Genomic DNA, 11,916 nt, shown 5'->3' with positions numbered 1-11,916 from the left:
AATGTACTGGGGAGGTCTGAGGAGTTCTGAACTTTCCTTCCTAAAAGAAAAAAGGACAGGAGACTGGATGACATTTTGCGAGACATCTTTCTGCTCTCCTTGTAAGTCTAGAGACTCCCAGGAGCTCAAGGAAGATCAGCAAAAACATAGTCTCGGATTTACACAACAAATAGGAAGATAGGCATTGCCAGAGTGGATCAGACCCATGGTCCATTTACACTAGTAGCCAGTGGCCAGTTCCAGATACTTCAGAGGAAGTGGAAGATGTCCTGCAATAGGCAGCTTTGAAATAACCTCAACCCACTAATTAGAGAAATTTTGCAGCGCAAATCAGGAAGGTTTAGAGCCCATCCAAGAGTTTTTGAAACAATCCTCTCTACTCTAATTGGATTTTCTGGTTACCCATATAAACATCCAGTCCCTCTTTGAATCCTGCTAAACTCTTGTCCCCATTGGTATCTTGTGGCTTTGAATTCCACAGCCTACTTGAGCGCTGTGTGATTTTACAATTGTGACTTTCCCACAGACACCCTTTCTGGCCCTCCACTTCTGAGTGTGGCCCATTTTATTATGACATCTGTGTAAACACATGGTGAGAGAAGGGTAAAAGCTGACATTGTATTCATCTGTCCTGCACTGAAGCTATTTATAAACATATTTCAATGCCTCATTATATATACTTTTTTTATTTTCTCCACTCCTGAAAGTCCAAATAAAACCACTGCCTCTTTTTAGTACATGAGATACATTCTTAGGCACAAGTTCTTAATTCAATAACATTGCCTGGAACGGCATCACTCCAGATTTACATGTATAAATTCAATCAGAACTGGGCTCTGTTAACTTTCCCTTACCAAATGCTCCTGGTGATACGCTCTGACCCCCCAAAATCCCTCCAAGAGGAGTGAAGTGCTTTGCCTGGCCTATATTGACTAAATCCAGAGAGTTTAATCATCCTACAGGTTTCTCTCGATCCTCACAGGACCTGCATCATCTCCCCATGCAAGTGTCTGTATATATTTGGCAAGTTACAAGCTAACACAGACAGTTACTTTAGTTGGGCAAGTGTGGGATTAGCATCACATATGGGTGAATAGTGAAAATACTAGGTTTGCACTAATATCCGGTTGAGTGTGCAAGTTACATCAGCTTTGCTCGTGCAAACGGTTATGGGCATTTATTATATATACTCCCCTTTCCTGCACCTCAACTCTACTCTGCTGCAACACAGGCCAGTGGTTCAGTTCTCTCATTACTTTTTGGAAAGTCTTGCAAAGGTATTGTACAGGGATTGTGTCCTTGACCCTGAATGTAAGTTTTAGAAACAGCTCACTGCTCAGTTACCAGGTGACGGAAATCATACAACTGTTCACTGAATAAAGGGTTAATAGCACAAACCCACTGCTATCCGTATGTGGAGTGTTGTAGCTCCTCTGTCCCTGAGTTAATAGCTGACTGGTTCTCCTCAGGTTCTGTTCTGTCAGTCTGCAGCCTGTATCCAGAGTGGTAACAGGCATTGGGATTAGGATAGAAAATATTAATTCCCTGAGCTGTCACTCTCTGGTACAGAGTAACCCCAACACTTGTTAAACAGGCACGATGTGCATTTGCAGGAAGTGGATTTCAAAGTCAAATGCATGAGTATTCATGGAAATGGAACATCATTTCCCACATGAAAGTTGTCTATTGCTCTCTCTCCCTCTCTCTTTCTGTCTATGTCCTGTGTGCATAAAATACGTAGTACCCGGGAGCGGCATTGGGTCAGACGTGGAGCTGAGATGCCATAATGACTGTTTCTCTATGACTGTCTCTGTCCTGTATTCCTAATATACGTAGCACCCTAAAACGGTATGGGGACAGATATGGAGCTGAGATGCCATAAGGAATGTGTAGGTCAAACCTAGTTCTTGGGATGTTTGCTTATAGCTATATTGGGTTAACTACTGGGATGGTTCTGTTATGGCTCTATTGGGTGAAACCAGTATGGCTGTTCTTAAATTAATAGCAGGCGGCTGGAAAACAAACTCGAAGGGAAGCAAGAGCTCAAGAAAAGCCATCTCTCAGTAAGCACTTCATGGAGTATGAGAGACAACACCAAAGCTACAAGCTGGGAAGAGCCTATTCCCAGGCTCTAGCCACATTACCCAGCTTGTTATGCCAGGCTGGAAGTCTGTAGTGAGGTGGGGCAGCTGTTTCTGAGAAACTCTTCAGACTGACAGGCACAGACACAGCTGGAAAGTCTGAAGGCCCTCGGCCTGCCTGGGTTCCTGTTAGAGTGGGAGGGTTGGGAGTAAAAGACGTGTACATACTGATTTTTGAAAACCCTCTTACTCTCCCATGTTACGCTTTATTCCTACAGTTCACATTCAACACCACTTTGGCTGGTCACTTGTCTCACCACTACTCACAGCCTTCCAAAGGGAAGAACCACAGGTGCTGAACCCATTCTGATCTGCAGGGCAAGAACAGTGAAATCACAGTGTGCTGTACCCCTGGGGTCTGTCTGAGGGTGGGAGGATCATGGAATGCTCTCCCATGAGAGGAGATCAGAGACGGATAAAAGATGCCGGTAGCCCGGGAACTCTAAGGGATATCTACAGGGCAGAAATTCTAGAGCTCTCAGCCAGTGAGGAAATAGAAATATGCCTCATTGGACCTTTTACCGCAGAGCAATCAACTCTCAATTCCTGCATTCACAATTAACCTGGAGAATAAAATCTTTGAAAATGCATTTGATGATTAAATTTCGAGGAGCAAATAAACATGGGGCGATTTGGGAACTAGTCACTGATATTCTGTGGGGTCTCCTCTTGCTCAGCCACTCGCAAGATCGGGCCCAGAGCACATGGCACTTCTAGAAGTGGGACCCCTTGAGAAATCCTGACTTGGGGAATAGGGGTTTTAACACTCCAAGCTCACTTTGTATCTGAGATTTTTGTGTAGCGTGAACAACCCACCAAGGACAATGGTCAGAAGTAAGGGAAGGGGTTCCCAAGCTACCTAGTGCTGCCTGCCCTCCGGCCACGGTCACTGAGACACTCCCACTGCCCAGCTGAGTCCTCTGCTGCTGCACAGAACATCGGCAAATGGAAACAGCTTGTAGTCTTTCCCCTTCACTGCACATTTTAATGATAATGGAACCTGCCAACGTACCCAATTCCTGCTAGAAGGGGAGCCGCTGATACCAGAGGTCTTCACCCTAAAGGACAAGGAGTCATCAGACAGTTTGCACAGGCAGGAGACAGTATTTGTTCAGACGCGGGGGGAACTGTCCTTATGAAGTGTGCTTGCACATTCCCTTGGGGGATACTTGGCCATCAGGGAACCTCACCTGCTTGGCTTCGTGTGCACCAGCTTTTATCACGTCACGGCCAATAACAAACTGCAGGAGGCCAAATCACAGGGGATGCATTGTCATGTTACGCTCCTGGATTGCAGCGCAACCCCTGCTACAGAATCTTTTCCTGGAATCCAGGCTTTTTGTATGGTTCCAATTTGTCACATGGATTCCTTGGGGGCGGCTGAGTGGTAACAATGATGCTATCACAGTTGTGATCTTCCTGAAATGAAAAAAATAATAATATGGGACTATATTTCTCCCCAGCAGCCCCCTTTACTGCATTAGAAACCCAGGGTGCAGGCCAGGGAAGGGGGATTCCACAAGGTTCCCTACATGGAAATATTCCGTGGATCGTTCCAATAGGAGAAGAATAAAAGAATGAAAAGGAGGACCCAGGATCCAGGGATTCCCAAAGTTATGCACAGATCTCAGTGATCCACTGGTAGCTCGGCCCACCCACAATCTTTCTGCCTCCACAAGTGCTTTTGGACACTCTTCAGGTTTGTGGTAGCACAGATTCATTAGAGATGTTCTACCAAGGGCTGAAAGAGTAGCCGCTGCCCACAGGATCTGCTTAAGGGGCTGTTCTAAAGGGTGGAGGGGGCTGTACAGAGATGGGAAGGCTGGTTAGTGTAATTCAAGGGCACAATAGCCCAGCCATGGACTGTAAGGGAGGTTTACACCATTCTATACCTATAGTACAGCCATAGAGTCAGTCAGTGAAACCTTTGTTTATGTTACTTAGGAAAGGAAGATGAGAATTTCTCTTGGGGGTCCAAAATGTCACTCTGTAAACAAAGGCTGCAGCGTATCTATCCCACATTGAGGGGAAAGTGACCTATATTAAAGAGTTTGCATTGTACAGATCTCCATGCAGTTGAAGCTGGTATGATTCTGTGTTTATTCCCCAGAAAGGGTGCAAGGCTGAGGAGCTGGGAAATTGGCTGTTGTATCCTATTTGTCCTTGAGTGGCTTAGGTAAAGCACTCAGGTAGCTCAGTTGGGTGTGCAGCACCACCTGCTGTCTTGTTGGGTGATATCAGGGCCTGGATAGCCTGGCTGTGTCACCAGCAGAGCAGTGCGAGAGAGGACAGCCCAGCTGAAGCATTAAGGGGCTCAGCAGTTCCACCAGCTCCTAGACTGCAACCCAGGGGTGACAACCCATCACAGAGGTTTGAGAACAAGCTGATACATTGAACAATATAAGTCACGAGGACCAGATGATATTCACCCAAGAGTTCTGAAGGAACTCAAATATCAAATTGCAGAACTACTAAAAGTGCTACGTGTCCAATGGCTTAAATCAGCCTCTCTACCAGGTGACTGGCAAATAGCGAATGTGAGGCTGTTTTTTTAAAAAGGCTCCAGAGTTGATCCCAGAAATTGCAGGCAAGTAATTCTAACTTCAGTATCAGACAAATTGTTTGAAACTATATTAAAGAAGAGAATTATCAGACAAATACATTTATTGAGGAAGAGTTAGCATAGCTTTTGCAAAGGGAAATCATGCTTCACCAATCTATAAGAATTCTTTGAGCTGGTCAACAGAAATGTGGGCAAGGGTGATCCAGAAGCTATAATGTACTTGGACTTTCAGAAAGCTTTTGACAAGGTCTCTCACCAAAGGCTCTTAAGAAAATTAAGCAGTGATGGGATAAGCAGGAAGGTTCTCTCCTGGGTCAGTAACAGGTTTAAAGATAGGAAACAAAGGGTAGGAATAAATAGTCAGTTTTCAAAATGGAGAGAGGTAACTAGTGGTGTCCCCCAGAGGTCCATACTGGGACCAGTGCTGTACTACACATTCATAAATGATCTGGAAAAAGGGGTAAGGAGTGAGGTGGCAAAATTTGCAGATGAGACAAAATTATTCAATATACTTAAATCCAAAGCAAGAGATCTCACAAAACTCAGTGATTGGGCAATAAAATGGCAGATGAAATTCAGTGTAGACAAATGCAAAGTAATGCACATTAGAAAACATAATTCCAACTATACCTGTGAAATGATGTTTCCAAATTAGCTGTTACCACTCAGGAAAGAGATCTTGGAGTCATTGTGGATAGTTCTCTGTAAACATCCACTCAATGTGCAGCAGTAGTCAAAAAAAGCGAATAGAATTTTGGGAACCATGGGTGGCAGATATAATTGGCCAGGACACGCTGAGGCCACGTCTACACTACCCGCCGGATCGGCGTGTAGTAATCGATCTATCGGGGATTGATTTATCGTGTCTCATCTAGAAGCGATAAATCGATCCCTGAATCAACGCCCATACTCCACCACGGCAGGAGGAGTAAGAGGAGTTGATGGGGGAGCCGCGGCGGTCGACTTGCCGCCATGAGGACGGCCAGGTAATTCAATCTAAGATACTTCGACTTCAGCTACGCTAAGCTGAAGAATAGCGTAGCTGAAGTTGCGTATCTTAGATCGATCCTCCCCGCCCCCAGTGTAGACCAGCCCTAAGTCTCCCCTGGTCCAGCTGTGATCGCTGGCCGCCAGTTGTGGGGTTTGCCTTGGGAAGTTTTAGCTTATTATTATGCACTCTGCATTTTCCAGTGTGGCTGAGGAAGCAGTATGTGGTGCTCATCTTCCTGGGTTCATCAGTAATCTCCCTGGAGTCCATGTAGATTACTGATGAATGCAAGAAGTTTAGTAACACAGAGCACTGTGACAGATTGTCACCCCAGGAGTGTAGTCCAGGAGCCATGGGAACTGCTGTGCCCCTCAACCCTACAACTTGTCTGGCCAATCTTACACTGCTTTCTTGGTAACACGGCCAGCCTGTGCAATCTCTGTTATCACCCAGCATGACAGCAGGTGGTGCCACACATCCAACTGAGCTGCCTGAGTGCTTTCATGGAGAATAGGTCCATTAATTGTTATTAGTCAGAATGGACAGGGATGGTGTCCCTATCCGCTGTTTGCCAGAAGCTGGGACTGGGCGACAGGGGATGGGTCACTTGATGTTTATCTATTCTGTTCATTCCTCCTGGGTCACCTGGCATTGCCCACTGAAGGAAGACAGGATACTGGACTATATGGACCTTTAGTCTAACCCAGTATTGACATTCTTATGTTCTTCTGTTCTTAATTGTCCCACTGTTCGAGCTGGGAACAACACCCCATCTATGCTAAACTTTTATCTCCAAGCAGGTCCGACTGGACACCTCGGTCTCTTCTGTTTGGGTGCTTGTGACCAGAGCTATACAATCACCCACAACCTCCTTAAAAGTAGTAGCTTTATTAACAAACGATATAAAGCATTAGAGAAAATGATTTTAAAATACCAGGCAGCTGTCACACACCTACACTCAACTATCTCACGTATCACTACAAGTAACTCAGGCTTTGCTCTGGAGATAGAGAAACAGAACTGGCCCAACTTACATTCTACTGTGAGGCCAGGGATCTCTAGGGACCAGTGGTGTAGCTAGAACAGGAAAACTGGCTGGGCCTAGCTTTCAGCTGGGCAGGCAATGACAGGGGGCCTGTCTCTCCCCACAGAGGCAGATTAGGATTTGTGGGGCCCTGACTGGGCCAGGACAACTGGGGCTCCCTCCCCACCCCTTCTGCAGCCCCCCTCCTACCAGACAGTGGGTTTGGTGTATGGGGCTTGCTGCTCTCAGTGCTCCTGAAGGTTAGTGGGGTCCGAACAGGGGGGATTGCCCCACTTCCCCTGCCCAGCACTCCTGCACGGGAGCAGGGTTGGGGTGCACGGGAGTGACCCACTTCCCCTGTCCAACAATCCTGCCTGCGAGTGGGTCCGGGTGAGGGGGCTTCTCCCACTCCCCCCCGGGTGCTCTTCCCACACCACGACCTACTCTGGGCAGGAGCGCCGGGCGGGGGGAGTAGGGCAAGCCCCTGTGCTTGGACCCTGCTTCTCCGCAGGAGCGCTGGGCAGGTGGAGCAGATTGGGGCGGCCCCGTTGGCCCAGACCCAGTGGCTAATCTGCTATTGGCCCAGACCACACCCACCAGGCACACCCCATTTGGGCTGGGTGACCAGGGCATCATTGCGTGGGGCTGGCAGGAGCGGGACACAGCTGGACACCGAGCTGCGGTTGGGAGTCCCAGCCAGTGGATTGGGGGGCTTTGCCCCGATTTGGATGGGCCTGGATGCTAAATGGGTGGGCCACGGCTCTGTGGAACTCTGACATAGCCCCAATCTTACGGTCTCAGAGTATCTGAGCACCATGAATGTATGTATCCTCCTGCCACCACTCTGAGGCATGGCAGGGCTATTATCCACCTGTGCAGGGGCTCAGAGACAGCCAATGGCTTGCCCATGGTCACACATGGCACGGGAATCAAACCCAGCTGTCTGGAGTCACAGATCAGTGCCCAGAACACAGGCCCAGCCTTCCAGCCATCTGAGCCGTGAGAAGTACGGCTGGATTCTCTGCTGCACCAGCAGAGCTCCCGCCTTCGCTGTAGAGAGCAGAGATGGCAAGGAGCCAGTTACAGAGGTTTGATTCCCTGACCTGTTCTCCTCCCTGCATCAGTGGGGTTTAGAGCAGCCGAGGGGCTGGGCTAAACTCCGCCCACTTGTAACAGCTTTCAAGTACACAGCTCACTCTTGCTAAGTCCTTGGGGATGGGGGCCACCCCAGAGTGCCCCCTAGTGGCCTGAGGTAGCCCTGCAGACAAGAGCCCCCTTTGTGGGGTTGCATTAATTCAGTCTTCTCTAAAACATAAGATCTCCTATCCTCCAGCCCCACCCTCCTCCTTTCCTCAGGAACCCCCCACCAAACTCCTTTTTGGGGTAAGCATTGGTTCAGGCTTGCTGCAACCCCCACTCCTTTTCTGCAGAGGCCCCACCCCCTACCCCATCTCTTCCCACTAGGCCCTTCCCCCTACTCCTCCACTTCCCATGAGGCTCCGCCCCACTGGCCAGGCCACCAGCTGGACTGTAGTAAGAGCTATCCCTGGAACCAAGGCTGGCGTGGGGAGCCCCAGATTCTCCATCTTCCCTGGTGTGCATCTTGGGAGGCAGGGACACAGGCTGGGGGCTTCTCTTGGGCCCTCCAGCCCTCTGTCCAGGGCAGGTGGAGGATCTGGTGCTCCTCACAGAGGCTCTAGCTCCCCAGACAAATTTTACCATGGCCCAGCTATAGCTTCTGGCCTGGAGAGTGGGTGGAGCATTGGGGGAAAAGGAGGAGCAGAGGGTGAGGCCTCATGGGGGAAGAAGAGGGGTGGGCCAGAGATGGGGTGGGGCTCCTGCCTCTGTCCCTCTTGATTTTGCAAAGGTGGTCACCCTACAGTGAATGGACTGCTCTGGGATAGGAGCTAACTGTGCCAATGTTGGGGAGATGAGGATCATTTCCACTCTTTTTCAATCTGGGGCAGCACAAATGGGGGCAGGAGGAGGGAACCTGGGCTTGAGTCTCTTGCCAGGACTCCTGTATGTCAGGCCCTCACTCACATACACCGCTCTGCTCTGCCTCGGTGGGGACTGGGCTCAGAGGTGTGCTGTGTGCAGAGCCTCGGGTAAGGGTTTTGCCTGAATGGCTTCTCCTGCAGCTCCTGTGTTAATCATGTGTCTGAGATGATACAGTCACAAACACCTGACTGAGGGCGTAGGGCGAGGGTTGGTGCCCGTGCTCCTGGAATAGCACCTGTCCACAGCTGGTGCAGTTCTCATAGATCACATAGCACCCAGAGCGCCCAGGAAGGGCCAGGATAGTGACAGCAGAACAGCTCTGCAGTATTTTTCATGGCCTGTGAATGTTTATCCACAGACGGGACAGTGACAGGCCAAGTGTAATGGGAAACAACCTTCACAGCCCTTCTCTTTATTGACTGTATTGAGAGGAATTCTGGGGTCAGAGCAGCCACCGATGCAGCTCTTTATGGGCCAACATACCACCGGTCCCATAGCTCACCATGAGCAAAGTCACTTTTTAAATACTGCTGCCTGCCTTGGTCTCCTTCTCCCAGTGCACTGTCCTCCCTCACCAGCCGCTCTCCAATTACTCCAGGTCTTAGACCCCATCTGAACCTGTCTCTACATAGTGGAGATCAATAGTTTATGTCGTCTCGGATTTAAGGGTCTATGATGGAATAGGTGGCCCATGTTATTTGTCTCCCGTGTCACCATAGCTGGAGCCGGATGATGAACTGACCCTTCACTTGACAAACACCCTGATTATCCTTGCACGAAGGTGTTTGCTTTTCACGCTGTACACAATTGGGTTCATCAGGGGCGGGACGAGCAGGTAGATGTAGCCCAGGAGAATCTGAAGCAAAGGAGGAGAGCCCTCCCCGAATCTGTGTACCACAGACAGGCCGATCATTGGCATGTAGAAGAGCAGGACTGCACAAAGGTGAGAAACGCAGGTGTTCAGGGCCCTGAGGCACTCCGCGTGGGACGTGATGCTCAGCACTGTTTTGAGGATCATCACATAAGAGAGGAAGATGAGCAGCGAGTCCAGCCCCACCGTCAAGAGTGCAACAGACAAGCCATAGATGCTGTTTATTCTGATGTCCGAACAAGCCATCTTCATGACATCCTGGTTTATGCAGTAGCAATGGGAGAGGACATTGGATTGACAATATCGGAACCGTTGAAGGACAATAGGGAGTGGGAGTATTACAGCCACCCCTCTTAGAACACACACCAGTCCCATCTTGCCTATTCTCGGCAGGGTTAAGATGGAAGCATATCTCAGTGGGTCACGGATTGCAATAAAGCGGTCAAAGGCCATCAACAAGAGCACAGAGGACTCAATGCATTCAAGCATGTGGATGAAGAACAACTGGGCAAAACAGGCATTGAGGCTGATCTCTCTAGAGTTAAACAAGAATATACCCAGTGTCGTCGGCATGGTGGATATTGATAAGGCGAGGTCTGTGACGGCCAACATGGATAGGAAAATGTACATGGGCTCATGGAGGCTTGGATCTGTTTTTATAATGAACAGAATGACTGAATTTCCTACTATCGAAATAAGATACATGAAGCAGAAAGGGATAGAAATCCAGAGACGGACATCTTCCTGACCTGGTATCCCAGTGAGAAGGAACACTGCAGAGTTGAATTTGGTGTCATTGACAGCTGACATAATGTCCTGGGCAGGTCCAAGGAGTTTTGAACTTTCCTTCCTAAAAGAAAAAAGGACAGGATACTAGATGATATTTAACGAGACATCTTTCTGCTCTCAATGAAAATCTAGAGACTCCCAGGAGTTCAAGGAAGATCAGCAAAAACATAACAAGAACAGGAGTACTTGTGGCACCTTAGAGACTAGCCCACGAAAGCTTATGCTCAAATAAATGTGTTAGTCTCTAAGGTGCCACAAGTACTCCTGTTCTTTTTGCGGATACAGACTAACACGGCTGCTACTCTGAAACCAGCAAAAACATAGTCTTTGAATTACACAACAAATAGAAAGATAGGCATTGCCACAGTGGATCAGACCCATAGTCCATCTAGCCTAGTATCCAGTGGCCAGTTCTAGATCCTTCATAGGAAGTGGAAGACGCCCTACAATAGCCAGCTTTGAAATAACCCGCACCCACTAATTAGACAAATTGTAGAACAGGAGTACTTGTGGCACCTTAGAGACTAACAAATTTATAACAAATTTAGACAAATTGTGTGGCGCAAATCAGGAAGGTTTAGAGCCCATCGAAGAGTTTTTGAAACAATCCTCACTACTCTAATTGTATTTTCTGGTTATCTATATAAACATCCAGTCCCTCTTTGAATCCTGCTAAACTCTTGGCCCCATTGATGTCTTGTGGCTGGGAGTTCCAAAGCCTACTTGAGCCCTGTGTGATTTTTCTATGTGGCTTTCCCATAGGTACTCTTTCTGGCCGTCCACTTCTGAGTGTGGTCCATTGAATCATGAGATGTGTGTAAACACATGGCAAGTGCATGGGTTAAACTGTCAATGTATTTATCTGTCCTGCACTGAAGTTATTTATAAACGTGTTCCATTGTCTCATTCTATACACTTTTTAATTTTCTTCACTCCTGAGAGTCCAAATTAAGCCACTGCCTCTTTGAAGGACATGAGATACATTCTTAGGCACAAATTCTTAATTCAATAACATTGACTTGAATGGCATCGCTCCAGATTTACATGTATACATTCAATCAGAAGTGGGCTCTGTTAACTTTCCCTTACCAAATGCTCCCGGTGATACACTCTGACCCCCAAAATCCCTCCAAGAAGAGCTGAAGTGCTTTGCCTGGCCTATGTTGACTGAATCCAGAGAGTTCAATCATCCTACATCCTTCTCTTCATCCTCACAGGACTTGCATCCTCTCCCCATGCGATGGTCTGTAGATATTTGGAAAGTTACAAGCTAACACAGACAGTTACTTCATTTGGGCAGATGTGGGGTTAGCATCACATATGGGCGAATAGTGAAAACACTAGGTTTGCACTAATATCTGGTTGAGTGTGCAAATTTCTTCAGCCATGCTTGTGTAAGCAATTATGGGCGTAAATTACATACAGCCACTATTACACTCCCCTTTTCTGCACCTGAGCTGTACTCTGCTGAAACAGAGACCAGCAGTTCTGTTCTCTCATGACTTTACTTTTTGGAAAGTGTTGCGCAGGTATTGCAGA

At 48.0% G+C, this 11,916-nt stretch overlaps 1 pseudogene; it reads right to left on the bottom strand.

The window, feature by feature from the left end:
- Window positions 1–9,462: 9,462 nt before the first annotated feature.
- LOC117872285 lies at window positions 9,463–11,586 on the bottom strand (annotated as a pseudogene).
- Window positions 11,587–11,916: the final 330 nt, after the last annotated feature.

This window comes from Trachemys scripta, chromosome 1 (assembly GCF_013100865.1).
Source record: "Trachemys scripta elegans isolate TJP31775 chromosome 1, CAS_Tse_1.0, whole genome shotgun sequence".
In the NCBI taxonomy this organism is placed as follows: domain Eukaryota; kingdom Metazoa; phylum Chordata; order Testudines; family Emydidae; genus Trachemys; species Trachemys scripta.
The sequence above is the reverse complement of the archived record's forward strand: the minus strand, read 5'-3'. Positions and strand labels throughout refer to the sequence as shown.